Below are 22767 nucleotides of genomic sequence, written 5' to 3' on the forward strand. Positions count from 1 at the left end.
ACATCTATAGCAGCTGCATTTTAGATCACATGTTCAGGAAAACGTCTCTAAGGAGTGAATTTTAGCAAATGCTTGAATAAAGGAAAAAGTGAGACTGCACAGATTCATGGAAAGGCAGAGGTTCAGTAAGCCCTGAGATGGAGGCATGTTGATGTGAACTAAGGAGACAAGTAAATTGCTGCTCTGTGAGCTGGCTGACAAGTAAATTTCCTCACGTTTGTGTGGAGGCTTCACTTCATGTCTTCTGCTTCTTCGGTCATATGCATGACTTGGAAGCAAGAATACAATCTTGATTCTCTCCAGATAGAGTTGGGGGCTTTAGCTTCTATCATCTTTAACACTGTCCTTCAGATCAAAATGGAAATTTTCCATGAAATTTTATTACATACACTTTTATTTTTGTTCTGCCATTATTTTCTCATTTTTAAAAATAATTCATTGACAAATGAAAATTGTGTATATTTGAGGTATGCAATGCAATGACATATGTATATCAGTACAGTGCAATGATACGTGTTTTGTATAATGATAACCACTATCAAATTAATTAATACATCTATCACCATTCATGCTATATCTTAGATCCCCAGAACTTGTTAATCTTATAACCGCAAGTTTATACCCTTTGATTAACATCTTCTCATTCTCCTCACCCTCTGATAACCACTGTTTTAGTCTCTATGTCTATGGATTTTCTTTTTTCTTTTTTTTTTTTGAGACCAAGTCTCACTCTGTTGTCACCAGGTTGGAGTGCAGTGGTGCGATCTCGGCTCACTGCAACATCTGCCTCCTGGGTTCAAGTGATTCTCCTGCCTCAGCCTCCCGAGTAGCTGGGACTACAGGCACCCGCCACCATGCCTGGCTAATTTTTTGTATTTTTAGTAGAGACGGTGTTTCACTATGTTGGCCAGGATGGTCTCGAACTCCTGACCTTGTGATGTGGCCACCTCAGCCTTTCAAAGTGCTGGGATTATAGATGTGAGCCACCGCACCCAGCCTGGATTTTATTCTTTGGTGACTAATAACAGCTATCACTTAATACATGTGTACTGTATGCAAGGCACTGTATTAAAGTGCTTTAAGTTTATTAATTCATTTAACCTACATCAGAAACTTATAAGGAGGTGCTATTATTATTCCTATTTTACAGATGGGGAAACTGAGACACAAGACAGGTTAAGAAATTTCCTTGAAAGGATATTGCTGCTAAAGGGCAGGTTTGGATTGCTTTGGATTTTGAATGCATGCAATTCTGGACCTAGAGTATGTTTTTCCAATCTCTGTTTTTCCAATCTCTAACCTTTCTTTTCACAGTTATATTAAGGAGGTCATATGTATGAATCTGCATTTTTTACTCCAAGCATTTTTATGTTGTTTCTTTTAGAACCGCAGACAAAGATGAGCCATCTAGTTTGGCAAGCTTTGATCATTTTCTAAATAGTTTAGAGAGCTGCACATTATATTTAGTATAGTGAAACACTTTGTTATTCATGAAATTGTAGTCCATTCCAAAGTCAACTATTAGGAATTTATTCATTAGTTTAAAAGTATCAAATACATATGGAAATATAAGGTTATTTTGGCAAATACTGTTTGCATTTTAGAATTTATTCCATCTATTTCAAATTTATAATAGAAATGTTCACTCACTAATAAAAATAAAAATCTTTCTCTAATTTTTAATTAGTTTATGTTTATTTTACTGCCCAAATTCCCCCAGTGGTAATGCTGAAGACACCCATTTTGCCTTTTAAATATAATTATGAGTCACAATGCAAATTTTCTTACCAATTGTTATGCATTATGCTATATTATTAATAGATAGCTATCTTATATAATTTTTAAATTATGTGTAGTTTTTTGGTGTAAAGTTCATACTTAATAACATAAATTTTAAGAAAAAATATTATAATAGCATTACTCTAATACTATCAGTGGCAAAAATCATTCATGGAGCTGGGTGGCTCACACCTGCAATTGCAGCAGTTTGGGAGGCTGAGGTAGGAGGATCACTTGAGACTAGGAGTTTGAGATCAGCCTGGGTAACATAGTGAGACCCCGTCTCTAATAAAAAAAAAAATTATAATTGATAAAAAACATAGAATTCTGTTTCATGGGACCATGTAAAGTGTTTCTTGGATTCTACCAGAATAAATGTAGTGGTTGTGTTGTTTCCTTCTTGTCATCTGTTTTATTGAATAGCAAGATTTGGGACATAACATATATTTTAATTATACCTAACTATTTATTATACAATGATTTATTTTTTAAATGCAATTCTTGAACTATTTAGAATAATGATAATGATTGACTTTTTAAAATTAGAACTAAAAATGAGAGAACTAGTTGAAGAACTACATGAAGAAGAATATTTCCTAAAAGAGAGGAGCCATTCAGTCATCTTTCTGTAACTTTCAGTAATCAGTTTTCTCACTATTATATATTCCTAATAACCTACTTTACTTTGTGAATTTAGGTGCTCCATTACTAGTCGCATATACAGAGGAATCAGAGATTTGTTTTATTTTAGAGTTGTTGATCAAATTTATGTTTTTACAAAATATCTTCAAAAACTGAAAGCCGTGAATGGATTAAGATAGTCAATCAATATGAATGTGAATGGAATATGATGCAGCCATAACAAAGAATGAGATCATGTCCTTTGCAGTGACATGAATGGAGCTGGAGGCTATTATCTTAAATGAATTAATGCTGACACAGAAAACCAAGTAGTGGATGTTCTGACTTATGTTTGGGAGCTAAATATTGAGTACATATGGATACAGAGGAGGGAGGAATAGACATAGAAGCCTGCTTGAGGGTGGGGAGTAGTAAGACGGTGAGAATTAAAAATCTACCTATTGCATGCTATGCTGATTACATGGGTGACAAAATTATTTGTACACCAAACTCCTACAACCTGCAATTTACCCATGTAACAAATCTGCACATATACCCACTAAACCTAAAAGAAAAAAAATACTAGTGTGGTTGCTGAAGATTGACAATGTAAGTTTCTTGGGACAGATATTCTGTATTTTTCTGTCATCTTCACAGTCATGTGGGCAACCTGATCTTAATCTCTTCTAAGTGTTTCTGTTCAGTAATTATATATATGTTTATTATATATAATATACTAATTGATCAAGTGTTTTCCTTTGCCTGGCATAGCTTTGCTTTGTCATATGTGTTATTTTTTGGGTTGGGGTGAAATGAAATGTGTTGATGATTCCCTAAATGTCTGCTTGCCCTGGACATGTGAAGCTGATACAATATAATTTCTAGTAGACTTGCGTATGGGCTAGCCTTTCTTGTGCTTTGAAGAATGGTGGTCATTGAGCATAATGCTAATAGCTAATACAGATAAAACTTCTTGCTTCTGCTTAGAAATGTTTTGTAATTTAAAGTTATTTGCAGAATCATGCATTCTTATGGGGATAACAAATAATCTCTGAGATGCATGAAGATACCTGTTATGGGCTGAGAGGTGTCCCTCAAAATTCATTTGTTGAAGGTCTAACCCCCAGTCCCTCAGTATGTGACCGTATTAGGACACAGGGCCTTTTAAGATGTAATTAAGGTAAAATGAGGTCGTGTGGGTAGGCCCTAATCAAATATAACTGGTGTTCATATAAGAAGAGGAGATTAGTACACCAAAAAAAAATGCACAGAGGAAAGATCATATGAAGATATAGGGAGAATATGGCCATCTACAGGCCAAAGATCAAGGCCTCAGAATGTTGGCTTGATCCTGCCAACACCTTGATCTCAAACTTGTAGCTTCCGGAATGTGGAGAATAAATTTCTTTTTTTCTTTTTCCATAGGTTTTGGGGGTATAGGTGGTGTTTGGTTATGTACATACGTTCTTTATTGGTGATTTGTGAGAGTTCGGTGCACCCATCACCCAAGCAGTATACACTGAACCCTATTTGCAGTCTTTTATCCCTTGCCTCTGTCCCATCCTTCCCCCCAAGTCCTCAAAGTCCACTGTATCATTCTTATGCCTTTGTATCCTCATAGTTTAGCTCCCACATATCAGTGAGAGCAAACAATGTTTGGTTTTTCAATCCTGAGTTACTTCACTTAGAATAATAGTCTCCAATCTCATCCAGGTCACTGTGAATGCTGTTAACTCATTCCTTTTTATGGCTGAGTAGTATTCCATCATACACATATACCGCAGTTTCTTTACTCATTGATTGATGGGCATTTGTGTTGGTTCCATGATTTTGCAATTGCAAGTTGTGCTGCTATAAACATCAGTGTGATCTCTTTTTATAATGACTTTTTTCCTCTAGATAGATACCCAGGAATGGGTTTGCTGGATCAAATTGTAGTTCTACTTAGTTTTTTAAGAAATCGCCACACTTTTTTCCATAGTGGCTGTACCAGTTTATGTTCCCACTAGCAGTGTAGAAGTGTTCCCTGATCATCGCATCCACACCAACATCTACTGTTTTTTGATTTTTTGTATGTGACTACTCCTGAAGGAGAAAGGTGGTATCACATGGTGGTTTTGATTTGCATTTCCCTGATCATTAGTGATGCCGATAATTTTTCATATGTTTGTTGACCATTTGTATATCTTCTTTTGAGAATTGTCCATTCATGTCTTTAGCCCACTTTTTGGTGGAATTGTTTTTTTCTTGCTGATTTGTTTGGGTTCATTGAAGATTCTGGATATCAGTCCTTTGTCAGATGTATAGATTGTGAAGATTTTCTGAGAATGGGGAGAACACATTTCTATTGTTTAAACTATCCAATCAGTGGTATTTTTTATGGCAGTCCTAGCACATTAATACAATATCCAAATGTATTATCTAACAAATAATTACTATTATTCATTTGTTCTATTGTAGATATTTGATGAATGTTATAAGAATCGCAGTATGTGGTATTATTTGTTTAAGATGAAATGTGTAAGTTTAATCTTATGTACTTTTAAAATCTCAAGTACCAGGGAGGTAGACTGAAATGGAAACTCTCCTTTCTATGTACAACCTCTGAATTTCTCACACTACAGAATCTACTCTTTATCTTTGTTTCAGCTTTTGGTACTCTGATTCCATCTATTTCTTTTTTTTTTTATTTTTTATTTTTTCCTCTTTGCAGGGTTCATATTATTCAGCTAGTTATTTCAGTAATTAACTCCAAATCTTTACAGTTGTTGCTCTTCTGACATCCCTGCTTTGCAAATCCCCAAATCTCTGTAAAGGCTACAAACTTCTTTCCACATCCTCACCCATATGGTGGCTCACATGTCTCTATCTCTTTCTCAAAAGATACCTTTAAAACTTAGTTTATTGAGATTACTAAGCCAGTGTAACAAACTCAAATGATTATGTTATGGGACTTAGAGAAGTCTCATGTACGAATAAAGTAGTTATGGAGGTAGGGAAGCTTAATGGGGAATGTGGCAGATCATATTGCACATGCCTCATTTTATACAGATGCGACTTAACTACGCCTCACTGATATGATGCAACATCAGTGACCCTGTATTGCTGGTTCTATTTATTTGGTCTTTTCTAAGAGGAGCAAGTTCTATTATAAAAGATCCAATTATAATCTAAATAAATCACAATTATTTTCTGACCATTTTGAGTGATTTGATGTAGGCAATTAGTCATGAGCTTCTATACTTGGCCTCATCCACATTTCTAAATATTCATATCTTAGACTTGTATGAAGTTGGTTGGGGAGAGTGTCTGTGAGTAAAGATGGTGATAGAGACATGAGATTAGGAGTTGTGATGGACTGTGATACACACTGACACTTGTGGAGGAGAAAGGGAAGGAAATTTTAGCAGAGCAATTCTAAGAAATTTTTGTCAAGGCTGGTCAGGAGTCCTTAAGCCAAAGTTGCCATTCAAAGGAATTCTGCATTTTTCAGGAATGGATCTGCCTCAGTATTTATACCACACTCAGTCTTTGGCGGGGGACAATGTGGGAGCTGAGGCCTTAGTGTGAATGAGATGGTAGATTTAGTCAGTTATGCTCTCCCCATTCAGAAATTTGGGAATTGCATGTTATTGGCTGCCACAGACCATCTCATGTGCCACACAAATCTGTCTCTTCACAGGTTTGAGAAATAGCTCCTCCATAGTTTCTGTAGGCCTCTTCCCTGCCCGCACCCCACCTGCCGCCTGGGGAAATTTAGAGAAGGGAGGTTAATGAAAGTACTTACAAATGTTATAGTTGTAATTGATCTCAGGCCACGGTGGATACAGGGTCATCATGCATGCTAGTATGGTGACACCCCTTTTCACCTGCTGATCCCTAGATACAAGAAGTTCAAAGTGGCTTGGCAGGAGCTGCAGCTTGTGGTTCGGAGTATCTTGCTGTGGCTCTTAGACAAAAGTGAACCTTCTCTCTTTGGTAAGAAGGAGCTCCAACTCTCCTGATCTCTGGCTTTCAGGGAAAGGAAGCACAAAATTCTCCAGTGCATCATTGAGAAAGATAGAAAGTGAGGCCTCTGTTTTCATCTCTGCATTGGAAAAAGTGCATGCATCAGACTAATGGCTGCATACTATGTACCTAAGGCCTTATTAATCTGCTCTAGCATGAGACCTCATCTGGTGTAGCAGCTGCCACCAGGGCTATTATTTGATTAAGCTTCTGGAAGCCTACAATAATTCTCCAGCATTCATCTAGTTTTTTCAGGGGCCAGACTGGCAAATTAAACAGAGATGTAATAGGAACCACTACTCCTGAACCCTGTCTTTCACGGTGACACGAATCTCCTCTATCCACCCCCATCCTCCTTGAGATGAGTTTGTCGTTTTTACTCTCTTGACCATCTGGGTTGAATAGTGGTGGTGGTGGGGATAATTTCAGGGATGTCCACTTGGCCTTTCCACTGTGATCACTCTTACTTCAGAGGCAATAAACTAGTGTTGGTGTTCACCCAAATGACAGGTTTGTCCATTTCAATTAGATACACTGGGACTAAGAAAGTGACTCCTACTGGATCTATGGATCCAGTGGGCTCACAAAGAGCCAGAATGTAACTGGGGCGCATTTATCACCTAGCTTTTGTAGCACATTCCCATCTCCCTGTAATCTAGGGGTCAATGATGATGCTTTACGCCTTGGGTCATCAACATTGACTCAGACGCCCTGACCAGTAGTCCTCAACATATCAAAACAGTTACCTTTCTCCAGTACTGAGTGTCCCAAGTAAATGGTCATACGTCCTTTTGGTGAAAGATCTGGGAGGATCAACACAATTATGTAATTGCCACAGTGTTGCAGGTTCCTTCTCCCTAGGGCCTTGGCTACTTCTTCAGCCGCTGGGTTCTGGAACTAAAAATTGGGTTAGGTCTGAGATCTGTGCAAGGGATCATAAAGTTTTATTGGGGCAACAACCCTCTGGCTTATTCGCTTTCTCTGTATGGTTTTTTTTGCGGTAGGGAGGGTGGTGGAGGGTGGCTGTTGTAGATGTTAAACAGCACTCTTGTTTGGCTGCCAATCTATTTTTGACCTTAACAATGCTCTATGAACCAGCTCCACAATTCCTTCAGGTCAAGGAATTCCTCCATGTTCCTTCAACCTTGCCAGTCAAGGTAGTTATGGCCTTTTGGTTTCTGGCAGGTAAGCACAACAATCTTACCTCTCTTATTTCAGGCAGTAGGGGGTGAGAAGGGTTCAAAACAATGGATATTATTGAGCCAAGCTTTGGGACTGCCCCTCCTACTGTAATAGATTACCTGCTGAGTAGAGTCACAGTCGAACTTTTTTTTTTTTTTTTTTTTTTTTTTTGGAGACGGAGTCTCGCTCTGTCACCCAAACTGGAGTGCAGTGGCCGGATCTCAGCTCACTGCAAGCTCCGCCTCCCGGGTTTACGCCATTCTCCTGCCTCAGCCTCCCGAGTATCTGGGACTACAGGCGCCCGCCACCTCGCCCGGCTAATTTTTTTTTTTTTTATTTTTTAGTAGAGACGGGGTTTCACTGGGTTAGCCAGGATGGTCTCCATCTCCTGACCTCGTGATCCGCCCGTCTCGGCCTCCCAAAGTGCTGGGATTACAGGCTTGAGCCACCGCGCCCGGCCACAGTCGAACTTCTTAGTGATGCTGATTCCCCTACTGCAGCTACAGTACTATCAGCTCTAGTGAATGGAATGCCCGCTGAAGCTTCCCATGGAACATAATACTTTGGTGGGTTTTCTTTTCTTACGTATCTATTTCTATATCTCTACTTCCTTCCTTCATCTTCTCTATTCCTTCTTCTACTATCTATCAGGGAAGATCAGATATTTCTACATGAAGAAAGGTGTAGTTTCTTCATGTGTTTAAGAGCCTGCCTAGCAGAAATGTTGCCCCACAGCCTGGGGCCCTTGCTAGAGTGTTAATTCCCATATACCAAGAATGTGCCTCAGGAACTTTGGTTTATCCAGTCTTATATTCTAGCCTGCTTTGGTCAAGTATCCTTAAAATACAATTGCAGGGATTTTCCCCTGGTCCTTTCTGGTTGTGCAGGTATTTCTCACAGCTGCGTTGGTATGTAATCTCTTTCCTCCCTTTTGAGGCTCAGTCATTCTCCAGATGGGTTACACTGGAATTTAACCATAGTTATCAGCCAAGCAGCCAGGACAGAAAGTGAGTGCATGTCCTAAAGAGAAACCTGTTGCCTTGCAGGTGAGGTATTTCTGCAATATCTACCAGCACAAGGGAAGTACTAGCATAGGGAGGACTGTGCCACCTCTGCACACTCTGCGAGTCCAAGGGGTGTTTCAGGAGCCAGCCCCCTCAGAAACATACATCTAGATATTCTTATCCCATCTTTCAGGTTCCCAGGTTTTCCAACCAGGTCCCTGGTTGTAGCATTGCTGATCTGCCTTTGCTGAGCATTTAAACCTCTCTGGAGCTCAATTAGAGCTTCTGTTTGCTCTGCTCAGCTGTGTCCATTTTTCCACTGTGGGAGTTAAGAGCCTCTTTGTAATCTACCAAATCTGGCTCTCACATTTAGTCTTAACTGCTTATTAACAGCTGTCAGTTTTTAAATTATCTGTCTGTAGTGTGTCATTACAATGTAGTAGTAATCATCCCACTCTGCTGTCTTTATAAGCATTGTTTCCTCTATCTTTTTCAAAGGCATGACTCACTGCACCTGCAAGGATGTTTCCCCTTAGCAACTTCCATGTCACTTCTCATGAAATCTTTAGCAATTTCACATCGTGTGCATGAGCCAATCATTGCCCTACATGCTACTCAGAACTGTGTCCTCTTTGACACTTGCTCGGGGATAAGGAAGCCAAACCTAAAACCCTGCCTTACTGTTCATTTTCTCGGCCCACCTCTGCCATCCATTGTGCTAGCTTGGTCTTTTGGGCAACAGAGTCAAGACAGGATTAGATATGTAAGATTGTTATTGAGAAATACACCTGTGAGAGAAAATGAAGCGAGTTGTCTGCGAGGCAGATCTGAGCTATATGAAAGATATAGGGGAGGAAGTCAGGTCAGACAGAAAAAGTCTCAGGCTATGGTGCAGTTTCAAGAAAGTTTCAGCAAGGCTGTTGGAGAGTCATTGTCATCTGTCAGGCCGATGCGGTCTGTCAGAGGAGCTCCACATGTTGCAGGAATGGGCCTCCGTTAGTATCTCTGCTTCACAGAGTCATTAGCTGAGAGCAGCCTTAGCACAAATGTGAGGATAGATTCAGAACACAGAAGCTGGAACCATCTGCCAAATATTTACCCTAAAATTAGATATCATAGAGGCTAATATTCAGTACTAAGGGCTGTTCTGGGACATTGGGCTTTTACTGCTAAAATCAGGAGAATCCTGGGCGAACTGGGATGGTTGCTCATTCTAGCTGTGACTGTTTTATCATCATAATCACAATCACCATTGAATAAAATCCTAAATTTCTTAGTACTAAAAGTCATTGTCTCATAACTAACTAGATATTTTACACAAATCAATTCATCCCTCCAACCTGGTTTCTGACTCTTCTCTATCATTCTCCTCATATTCTAACGAACAGCATATTCCCATGTGCCACATTCTGAGAGTTTCTTCCAACTCTAGTCCCCAAATTGATGTAGCCTTTTACCTTTTCTAGACTCTCATTCCAATTTCTGCATATTTCCTAGGGGAACTTTCTAATTTATAGTTATTCATGTGCATTTCTTCTTACCTTTCTGAATTTCATTTTCCTAGAGAGCAGGATTCAAGTCTGATTTATATTTGTGTATTCACTATGATAGGAAATGTTCCTTCATAGTAGCAAATACTCAGTAAGAGTCTGTTTTCAATTTATCTGCCCCATTGGATTGTCACTGAACTTCTTCTTCTTTTTTTTTTTTTTTTTAACCACATACTGTGGTTGCTCATCCTATGAGATATATTCTGTATTGTAATTTCATTGAGGTTAAGCAGCATATTCCCAGGGCCTGCACCCAAAAGGCACAATATATTTTAGGATGATACCATATAATCTACTTACAATTTACCATCAGCGATTTGATTAAGAATGTTAATTAAATTTTTCTTACAGCAAATGTTGGTATATTTTATTCCTTTATATTGAGATATAATTTATCCATAGTAGAGTGTTCAGATAGTAAGTTTGCCTTTCATTCAGTTTTGATGAGTAAATAACAATAAATGGACTATTTCTGTCACTTTAGAAAGTTTCCTCCTGTTCCTGCCCACCTATCCTCAGAAGTGATCACCAATCTTATTTTTATCACCATTGGTTAGTTTTGCCTACTCTGCAATTTCATATAAATGAAATTACATGATATATATTCCTTTGTGCCTGGTTTCTTTCACGTCACATAGTATTTTTGACATCCATCATGTTTTTGCGTATGTTAGTAGGCTGCTCCTTTGTGGCATTGAGTAATATCCGTTTTGTGAGTATACCAGTTTGTGTATCTATTTCTGCAATAATAGATGTTCGTTTTTGTTCTAGTTTTTGGCTCTTATGAATAATACCTTGACCTTTCTTATACACAACTTTCTGTGGACATAGTTTTCACTATTTAGCTTTAATAGTGATCTAATAATAATAGGATCTAATAATCAATTTTCATACAAATTGAGCACTTATACACCTCTGGGGCAACAAACAATGGGAATAAAGTAGTACATATATTATAAGATTTATATGGTCACACTCTCCCTCATATGTGTTTTAAAGAAAGTGTTATTCATGCCATACATTGACTAAATTTAAGTTGGAGGGAAGATTGCAGGTCCAGTCAGTCACTGACAAGAGTTCCTGAAGCACGCGAGATTCCTTTTGAGTCTCCTTTTGTAGACTCCTATCCAATTATCTACTAGTCTGTCACTGTTTTTCTTTTAAGATCTAAGAGGCTTATAGCCCAAGGTAATATAGCAGGAGGAAAGGATACACACAGGCACACATACATGCACACAGTGCACACAGAGAGAATTATTGTATCTCTACTTTGATAGCTGAAAATATTTCAAGATAGCTATTTCAGAACAAGTCTTTGTCCTTGATCTACCCTTTTTAAGATGTTCTATCACAAACTTTCTAAAAATATTTTACTGGTATTCTCACTTAATCAAAATTTCTTAAGGAATCTTGTTTTCCTTTTATCTCTCTAGGATGCATTAACAAAAAACAAAACTCTGAGCCTTTCTTTTTAACTTTCTTTTTAGCTGATAATGCCAGCTGATATGGGGCCCTTCAATTTTTTTTTTTTTTTTTTTTTTTTTTTCCCATTTCATCCTAGTTAGTTTTCTAATCTAATGTAATCTTTAACTTTTGGTCAGCATGAGCATGGTTTAATTGAGGTGAAAAACATCCTTTGCTTGAACTGCTTCAACACTTCTTATATTTTCAGTAACCCTGTTCCTGATTCTGCTGAGACCAAGAATATTATTAATTCAAATATATACTATCCAAAACCTATCTCAAGTGAATACTTTTTTCCTTCAAGATTTTTTTAAAGCCTATTTCTGCTCTCCTAACATAGAAACATTGTAAGTGAAGCATTGTGCAGTTTGGGTAAGGTATTTGCTGAAATTGGAGTTTTTTAGTTTCCCAGATGGGTAGGATATTAAGAGTGTCATCCAAGTAAAAAAACAATCAAAGATTAGACATACCTTTTAGATATATTTTACTACCATAAAAGTTTCAGAATTTGATTGCAATGATAATTAAAATGGGGACTTCCTTCCAATCTGGTGGAGCACTTTTTAAACACTTTACCATGGAAACTCTGAAAGATTAAAAAAAAAAAAAAAAAAGTAGAGAGAAGAGAATAATGAACCCCTCCTATGTACCCATCACCAGCTTCAATTCATGACCAGATTGTTTCATCTAATTTAAACAAACCCCAGACATCACATAATTTCATTATTGAGTTATTCTAAACAATATGAGACAATACTGTATTTTTTGGTGTATGGCTTACCAAACGCTTTTGTAATTTTAAGTATTTGGAGTTATAAAATTGCTTTGCTTTGACCCTTGAGTTTCAACTCCATGGAATCCTATTTTGGTCATTTAACTTACACTTGGTATATAATTAAATTCATTATAAAATGATACTATAATGATATAATGATGGCCTTCCACATGATTTTAATATTTTACCATAGGAGAAAATATATAGTTTAATAAATGCTTATTGCTTTTTTTTTTAAATGGAGTCTCTCTCTGTTGCCAGACTGGAATGCAGTGGCACAGTCTCAGCTTACTGCAAGCTCCACCTCCTTGGTTCAAGTGATTCTCCTGCCTCAGCCTCCTGACTAGCTGGGACTGCAGGCATGGGCCACCATGCCCAGTTAATTTTTGTATTTTTAGTAGAGACAGGGTTTCACCATATTGACCAGGATGATCTTGATCTCTTGACCTCGTGATCCTCCCACCTTGGCCTCCCAAAATTGCTTATTTAACAAACTTCAAAATATTACTACCTTATTAAATTACTTATATTCTTTCTCTTTTTATCTTACTCTTATTTTACTCTTCTTTGCTCTAGATGATACTATGCTAATAACTGTTACACTATTCACTTGATTCTATTCCTATTATTGCTTATTGGATATCCAGCAATGTCTTGCTGGAGGAAGACATTGTGAATCTGAGATGAATGGGAACAGTCTCAGTCAACTGGAAAGCTAGATACATAAAAAGTAAGCTGTGCAACCTGTGTGTTAAGTATAACTATAGAGAGAAGCACAGGTTATTAGGGGAGCAACAAGAAAGACAATGACTTAGACTGTGATAATCAGTAAGGTTTCCTGGCAGATGAAAATATGAGTCTTAATGTCTGAGTATTAGTTTCCTATGAAAGATAAGGAAATGCAGCGGAAATGGCAGGAGAAAAGGTAAAGAGGTGAAAAATGACATGTTGTGTGTGTACTCAGAAAGTTGGGGCAGCTACAAACAGGCTAGTGTTGCTGAGTCAAGACAGAGGCAGGAAAGCATGTGAGACAATACCAGAAAAGCACTTATGGTCTGAATCAGTCACTTCCAAGAGGGGAACAAGGCACACACTCTGGGAACTGAATAACATAATTGAGGCTAGGTGTGGTGGCTCACGCTCGTAATCTCAGCTCTTTGGGAGGCTGAGGCTGGTGGATCACGAGGTCAGGAGTTCGAGACCAGCCTGGCCAACACAGTGAAACTCTATCTCTACTAAAAATACAAAAATTAACTGGGCACGTGGCGGGTGCCTGTAATCCCAGGTACTTAGGAGGCTGAGGCAGGAGAATCGCTTAAACCTGGGAGGTAGAGGTTGCAGTGAGCCAAGATCTTGCCACTGCACTCCAGCCTGGGGGACTGAGCTAGACTCTATCTCAAACAAACAAACAAAAAACATTGAATACGGGGAAGAAAGTATTATAACTGTTTATATTTAATTTTATACTTTATGTTTTAAAAATTATATTTTTGTTCATGTCTCTATATGTGTACATGTATAATGGGTTAAAAATAGATATCAAGAGTGAGTGATCGAAATATTTTAGTCATCAAAAAAGTTTGTATGCTATTGAAGTGGATTGCCTTGTATGATGTACTAAAGAACCTGAGCTTCATCAAAGGCCCATGATGTACCTAAGGACATAAAGAATGTTAAGCAAAAGATCTGATTTGCATCTTAGCTATATTATCCTGATAGTTGTTAGAGTGTATTTGAGAAAAATAAAATTAAAGGAAGGTGACCATTTAGGAGGCTTTTGCAATCATTCAGGACAGAGGTGAGAACCTGGATGAAACTGTAGTGGTATATGTAGATTTAAATAGAAATAAATAAAATAAAACACAGAGGACTTGCTGATTGATTGGATGTGGTTGTTAGGTGAATAAGGACAAAGAAGGAATCAAGGATAGCTCTCAGGTCTTTAGTTTGCATGAAGGGGAGTATGTTCCTCCCAATTGAGAGCAAGCACAGGTAAATGAGAAGATTGAGGGCAGCTCTGACAGGTTCGTTCAGTGACATGTTGAATCTGAACATTTTTATTGTAATAATGCAGTCATGCGTGATCATTCATTCATCTAGCTTCTGTATATGTATATCCGAAATGTTGCACTGTCTTCTCAGTAGCTAACTATGAAGAGAATATGAAGCTTTCTGTTAGTGTACTCCCAATATAGGTTGAGGAGCAACTGCAACCTGCTATAAAATTGCTACCAAATACTTAACAAGAGGGTGACTGAGTCTTTGGGAAGTTTGAAGGAAACTGCTTGGTCACTTGTATGTCTCCTTTAATACACATGGCCTTTAATAAACAGTATTGATTTGCATTAAAACAATTTTTTAAAACAGGAATTTGTTCGTAAAAAGAATCACTGTGTATTTTTTTTTCCTGAAAGTTCAAGCATAGCACATTTATATATTGTAGTTTATTATAATAGCTGTGATTCAATAACAGTAAAGTCATGTTGGGAAATAATTGTATTATAAGACTCATGTATCTATGTGTCACCTGTGAATTTAGCTAGACCTTATACAGTAAGCATAGGCAATTTCAAGTAATTTTTAGAGCAAATTATCTATGATGGTAGTAACTGTTAACAGTAAACTTCACCTTTCTAAAAATATGGGATGCCTTTGTGCATCCAAATCAACATTAACTTTTAGTTTAAGAAATCACAGATGATGTTGTTGAAACATTCCTGATTATTTTTAAGGAATTTTCTATTTCTGAGTTTATTTCTTTGAATACGGTTAATTAAAATTATATTGTTCTCTTTTTTTGCAAAGAAAGCACCAACATATTTTCTCTTCAGTTTTAAATGCATAAAGACAATATTATGTTAAACTAAACCTAACTAACACTTCAAAAGTATATGAAATTGCTAAATTTATTAGTATCTATATATCTTATTTTGTTTTATCATATACTTTGTATTTTAGTTTATGATAGTTGACACTTTATTATGCTTATTAAATACTAGGCATTAAGAGCTTTAATACATATGGATTCGTTTAGTCTTCACAATTCCATTACTTCCATTTCATTCACATATTCCGACACTGAACAGAAAGGTTAAGTAACTTGTCCATGTCACAGAGCTACTATGTAGCAGGGCTGAGATTTTTAACTCAAGATATCAGAACTCAATGTCTAAAACTCGAATCATTATGCTACATTCCTCTATTCGTTACACCTCTTAAGTAAGTTACTTTTTTCACCAGAGATGATGATGGAAAAAAAATTCAAACATATTTGTTGGGAAAGCCTCTATTTTTAAAGTATATGTTTCTTCTTTGTCTGATTTACTAATTTGAGGCATAGTTTAGAAACTGAACATTTGAGGAACAAGATTTCTACCTTTTTCTTATTCAAAAATAAAAGTGAAATGGAATGGTGGTGTTTTCTGAAACAGGTTGCTGGTCCCCTGAAGATATATTTATACAACATTCTGTCTCAATTTTGCAGCTTACCTTTGTGAGGCTAAAACAAAATAAATAAAAACAATTTCTCCTTGGAGCTGTTATTGGTCCTTTTCTAATCTGAAGAAGACTAGAAGATGACAGCACATTTTAATTCTTCTGTGTTACCTGAAAGTCAAAATTAGCCACAATAGGGCTGCAAGAACTAACTTAATGTATGTGAAAAACAGCACAGTGCAATTGCTTTGAAGACTAAAAACAGTTATTTCTTAAGAAAATGTGAAAGATTCTTTTCATTACCTTGAGAGGAAACAGTTCAAAACCAGAAAATGGAATTTTTTTTTTTTTTTTTAATAATAAGTCATGTTTAATGCAAGTTCCATTCAGGACACAAAAGCTAGACAAGCATATATTTTTTATTTGATAAAATAGTAATTTAAAAGAGAATTTACATTATCTAAGGTTTCATAACATTGTACCTGAAGGGAACTAAGATATCCAAAATCTTTGAAGTCTGCAGATTTCATTTTATTTACTTGCAAGGATGGAGTTCTTAGTGATTTGTTGCCATAAGAAAATTGCCCATTAGCATCTGTATGGATTTACCTTTGTCAAAAATGAAAGAAACAAATGTAATTTATTAGCATTTTATTATTGAATCCTTTTTAATATGGAATATCAGGAATCTGGGTCTTTATTAATCTGCAAAATGTTTGAAGGAATGCTTTCAAAAATTGAAAAGAATAGAAAGTTCAACTTAATTCCTATCTGTGCCTAGGCACTGGATGGATTCGGAACCGGCTCTCATCATGGTTTATGCTCATCACTCTGGCTAGAACAATTTTGTTGTCCCCTCCTGCTATTCTGAAATTGACCACATTTAGTAAATTGGTCCTTTATCTGAACTTGGTTTCAGTAAATTATTCTTGTACATCTTATCTAATCCAAATGCTACCCAGTCTTCAAGTATTAGGAAAAGTCTCACTTCCTCCATGAAGTAAACCCTGATGACCTTCACTGATCTTGCTTTCCTCTCAATTCCTAGAACTTGCATAGCCTTCTCCAGAGGTTTCAGTCAGCACGAGATGGCTCAGTTGTATGCCAAAAATGGGTAATATATGTGTGGAGACATTGATCCTCAGGGAAGAAAGGCACGGCATGAATTGGTCTGAGATTTCAGGCCTGTCCCTCCTGTCACAAGCAACCTTCTACAAGAAATTATTGTGCCCTAAAAAATATCTTTGTTTTTGTGTGTTATATTGTGAAAATGGTTGGAATGTTGCAGCTCCATCAGTAGTACTAAGCCTTTCTTTTTCATTGCACAACCCACTCAAACAAAAAGAGATTTCACCTAAAATGCAGGTTTGTTACTAAATTATTTACTTATAAATCATGTATCTTATTATTGTATTAAAGATGATTTAATATATATACACATGGATAAAAATTTTTAAAAGATGAGAAATAAAAAAGTAGCAGCCAAGATTTTAACATTTTCTTGCATTGTCTTGGATTTTCTTGGTATTCTAGCCATTCTCTAGAGTGTGTGTGCCAGACTTTGAAGTCACTTGTCTATATGATTTGATGTATTTAAAAAAAGTATCTAATCTTGTTCTAAAAATTATTTATGTAGCTTCCAAAAAATGAGGAAAATGCAAGATGAACAATTAAGATGTGAGGAAATGAATACAAAGAGAAAAAGAAGGAAAAAAATAAGAATACTAGAGACAAAATGCACATATTATACTTCTATATTTTTGCTAAAAATTAAAAGTAAATTTAATTTTTTTATTATAATAACTAGTTCAAAGAGGGAGGTATGACCAACTTCAGAGCTCACAATCTCTATGTAATTTACAAGAAAAAAAATCAAGGATTACATATCTATGGCATATGACACATATGAACCATATATTTGTCACATGCCAAAGGTATGACCTTTCAAAAGTCACCTTCTTTAATATGTTTTTGGAAGGAAGAAGCTTTCTCATATCACCCCACATTTTTCAATTGCCTTGCAAACAGGAATGTAGCCAGCTTATCAGGAGTGGAGGAGAATCAAAACAAAGTAATCTCTCTCTGAGCTGCCTTGTGCTTTGGCTTGATTCATGCATAGATTGAACAGCAGTGATTTCTAAGAGATCTGGTGCTTATGATTTATCAGAATCAACTGATGGTATTTAACTTTTTTTTTTTTTTGGCAAGTTAAAGACTTCCCTCAACTGGAGGAAAAAGTAGCCCCAAATCTGATATCCTCCCATAGAAGACCAAGTCAACCTCTCTCTCCTTGAAAATCTCTTTAGTAGTGAACCACTAATAGCAAATGGGATAGCAATGGGATTGTAAGGGGACGAGGGGTTGTGTAGCATTTCATAATTGAAATCTCCTTCACAAGATTATTGGCCCTGTTAAATAAAGGTGATTTTCTTCCTATCTGTGCCTTTAATGAGTTAACTAGTAATTCCCTGCCTGTACCCTACTCCTGACTAAGTGGTTTTAATTCTCTGAGTTGTGGCTGCCTCTTTGGTATTTTAAAACATTCCTCAGGCGATTCTAATGAGTAGCCATTTGAGAACTACTGGATTTAAACTATGCAAACACAAGCTGGTTGCCAACGTTGAGGGGAATGGCTAGAAAGGGTTTTTCTTTGGAAAATGGCTAATCAGAAAGGGGAGAAATGATAAATTGAGATGAAAGGAAAAATAAGAGGAAGGAGTCAAGGATATGATGTGAGGCTGGAACATGACATGAAACTGCCACTGAATCCCGGTGGCAGGTGTGGTCAGAACAGCTTTTAAAATAAAGATAACTAGTTTTCAGTTAGGAATTTTTATGCTGTTATGTTAAGTGTCCTTATGGCATGTTTCCAGAAATGCTATTTCACTGTTTGTATTTCATGTTTATATGATTGATTTTATATATCAATATGGGCAAGAGAGTGGGAAGTGAATGAAGAAAAAGGTCTGGTCTTGATATCTGGGTTGAAATGGCACATAACAGGGACAAAATATTACAGCAAGAAACATGATGATTGAAAAATGTAGACATGATATGAGAAAGCTTGCTCCAAAAATATATTTAAAAGAGTAATTTTTGAAAAACTAGAAGATGGTGGCTTGGATTAGTGTTAACTTATATTTCTCAAAATTTTAGAATAGTAAAACAGGTTGCTTAAGAAATTGTGAAAGATTTTAGTTCCCCAAAGAAATCATTATGTTACATAAATTAGAGGTATTAATGCATTACATGGCCTTAGGCAGTTTTGGTAAATGTTGCAAAAATTATATTCCTGGGCCTACCTATTAAGTTCACTGATGATAAATGACAGTAAAAAAATATGAAGAATGCTTGTATTTCTGACTCAAAAGAGGAAATGTATCTGCATCCAGATCATCTGGAAGTGATAGTAAATAATTAAAATCTAAGTAAAAGTTGGTAGTTGTGAGGTGACAGGGAGAGGAATATTATTTTTTTCAATCTCAATCATTAAAGCAAGTGAAGATTCTGTATAAGTATCAGTACTGTGACTGTGTATTTGCTTCCTACAGCCATAGGCGTCTTTTCTATATAGCAAACAAAAGTCAAAGATCCAACAACAACAAGATTCTAACAACTTTCTCTACAAGGGAATAAAGACTACATGAACTGAAAATAGTGTAATAGCCACATATCATAGCTACATCCTGTGGAATCCAAATCTGAAGTTTATGAAGAAATTGTAACACACTTTATATAGAATTTTTCGCAAGTTAACACATAATTTTGGGGTAGAGTACTGTTGTCTTTATTTTTAAAATATGGGATAGGGTTTAATAGATTCAATAAAATGACAACAAATAAATTAGATAAATTAAACTAAACATAGACTTGTAAATTTTGTTGTTCATACATTGGAACTATCCTTAAATTATTGTTTGTTTTGTGTATCTAATTTGAGATTGAAAAAAAACAAAAAACAAAAAAACATTATTTTTTATAGAGATGGAGTATTGCTGTGTTGCCCAGGCTTGTCTCAAACTCCTGGTTTCAAACAATCCTCCCTTCTTGGCCTCCCAAAGTGCTGGGATTACAGGCTTGAGCTACTATGCCCAAACTTGAGCTTCTTAATGAATTTTATATAAACTCTAAGAAAAGATTACCAGAACTTACTACAAAAGAATCCTCCCTCCCTCCCTCCCTTCCTCCATTCCTCCCTCCCTTTCTCTATTCCTTCTTCCTTCCTTCCTTCCTTCCTTCCTTCCCTCCTTCCTTCCTTCCTCCCTGCCCCTCCCCTCCCTCCCTCCCTCCTTCCTCTCTCCCTCCCTCCCTCCTTCCTTTCTCCCTCCCTCCCTCCTTCCTCTCTCCCTCCCTCCCTCCTTCCTCTCTCCCTCCTTCCTCTCTCCCTCCCTCCCTCCCTTCTTCCCTTCCTCCCTTCCTCCCATTCCCCCTTCGTCCTTCCCTCCTTCCTTCCTCCTTCCCTTCCCTTCCTTTCCTTTTCCTTTCCCTGCCTTGCCTCGCCTTTCCTTGCCTCGTCCTGCCCTGCCCCACCCCGCCCCGCCTCTCCCCTCCCCTCTCCTCTCCTCTCCTCTCCTCTCCTCTTCCTTCCTTCCTTCCTTCCTCCCTCCTTCCCTCCCTCCCTCCCTCCCTCCCTTTCTCCTTCCTTCCTCCCTTCCTTCCTTCCTTCTTTCCTTCCATCTCCTCTCTTTCTTTCACTCTTGTTATAACTCCTCTTAATTCAATAGTCAATAATTCTCAGTCTTTTCATCTTCAAAATTTTTGCCTTACCCACGCTGCACTTGCTACTGTTTGAATAATAATAATAATAATAATAATAATAATAATAGGAGCTAGGGATGTTTACAACAGTTTGATGTTCTCAAAGTTAAGGTTGGATATAATTATTTTTACCAGAGTTGTGGTTGTTTGTCATATTTATTTTTCCTCCCAGATTCTCAGACCAAAGGACCAAAGCTTGACAATTCATGAGAACTACTCCAAGATATACACCTTTTATACATGTAATATTCATAAAAGATTCATCAAAAAAGCAAGTGTCTTGGGATTTTTCTCTCTCAAACGCTGTCAGCATTGATGAAGAAGATGAAATAATAAACTTCCTTTTATTATTTAATAATAGTTTATCTTGCTTTTATTATTAATAATATTACTAAGAATAACAGCTTATTATTAAACAGTAAAGGGAAGCTTTACATTCTAAAGTCATTGCTTAGTTGAATTTGCTAATTTGCTAATTGCTGGTAATTTGTTCCTTATCTGGTAAAGTTAGCACTACCAGCCAAGGTAGATAAGTATATTGAACCAGTCTCTGAAAATAAGAGAATATTCAGAATTTCTGGCTTGTCCAACTGTACTAAGAGGTATTAATGGTTGAATCAGTCAGATATGAAGGGGATGGTAGAGTTCAACAATAATTGAAAAAAGTGTAGATTCTAGATTCTTAATTAGGAGAGCATTGAGATAATTAATGCATTAAAATAAACCCTGTCTACTAAGGGTATCACTCATATATCTCAGCAGTTCTACCTCTGGGAGGATACCCAGTAGAAATGACAGTGTATGTCTCTTCTAAGACATGGAAAAGAAAGAATTTTCATAGCATTAGTTATAATAGATGAAATTGAATATAACCTAAATGTTCAAAATGGATAAATAATTTGTGGCATTTTCACACCATAGAAAAGCAAGATACATTCAACGGAAAAGATGAATCTAATAGTCATAATTTTGAATGAAAGAACAGGCCAAAGAGTACATACTGTAATTTGTCTTTTATCAAAAAATTTAAAGAAAACTAATCTAAGGTACTAGAAGTCAAAATAGCAGCTGCCCACTGGGGAAGAGAAGAGATACTCCCAGAAGACACAGAGGAGCCTGTGTGATGCTGTCAGTGATCTATATCTTGATCAAGGTAGTGGTTACATGGTTGTGTTCCATATGTGAAAGTTCCTCAAACTGTACACTTAAGATTTATATACTTAAATATATATAAATTATAATTTACTAAGGCATGACAAAAACAAAAACAGTTTGCCTCAGAAGGAAGTCTCCAGTGGTATGTCAAAAGTAAATCTTTGATCCAATTCAACACATTTGTCACTAGCTTGAATAAAGATGAAGCAAACCTACGTATCAAATTTGTGGATATCACAAAAAAGTTTCATTGTGTAACATATGATTTTTTTAAATGTCAACAGGCAGGATTCATGATCTCGTTTAACAAGCTGACATTTAATAGGATAAATGTAAAGTCCTATAGTTTAAAAAGAAATGTGACATAAAAGCCATGAGTAGCATGTTCTGGGAAAAATCATATGCTTTATCATTTTTAGAATCAGGCAAACAGAACTAATTAAAGTGAGCAAAAACTACAGGGGAAAAGGAAGATCGTAACAGCTAACATAGGACTGTACATTGAGATACTGTATTCCCTTTATGTGAAAGTCAAAAATAAAATCTTAGCCTTAGAAGATCATAGCTAGAAGAGATCCTAAAGTTTATCTAAATTCTGCCTTCTGTTATTTAAATACGTAGATGTAGTTTTTACATGCATATATTTATATTTTTATTCATATTTATATATGAGGAAAATGGGGCCTGAAGAGAAAAAGTAAGTTTGTGAGATGTTCATGGTAAATGCAGAACCGTGATAAGAACCTAGCCCTGGACTCCTTGTTTTCTACCCTGTTATTATATCTTCCTAGTGTGCTGGTGATTATTTTAGGACAGAGCATCATGGTAAGCTTATATATTATATTTTACCTGTCATTTTTATTTATTTATGCTGTTTTCTGAAATAGAATGTACATTTAGGCCAGAAAACCTAACTCTGAATTTTCTAGGACCTAAAAGCCCATAATAACGCAGAGTAGAGTGTTTTCACAACAGATGGTCAACAAGTGTTTGTTAATTAATCATAAGAATGCAGACAAGGGTGAAATAACTTTAA

The 22767-nt window shown here is 36.5% G+C and overlaps 1 protein-coding gene across 1 annotated transcript in view; it reads left to right on the forward strand.

Moving 5' to 3' along the window:
• The window catches only part of LOC117095052 (low-density lipoprotein receptor-related protein 1B), a 1687268-nt gene that overhangs the window by 1449634 nt on the left and 214867 nt on the right, over positions 1-22767 (forward strand). The window lies entirely within an intron of this gene.

The sequence above is a fragment of the Trachypithecus francoisi genome, unplaced genomic scaffold (assembly GCF_009764315.1).
Source record: "Trachypithecus francoisi isolate TF-2019V2 unplaced genomic scaffold, Tfra_2.0 Lachesis_group13, whole genome shotgun sequence".
In the NCBI taxonomy this organism is placed as follows: domain Eukaryota; kingdom Metazoa; phylum Chordata; class Mammalia; order Primates; family Cercopithecidae; genus Trachypithecus; species Trachypithecus francoisi.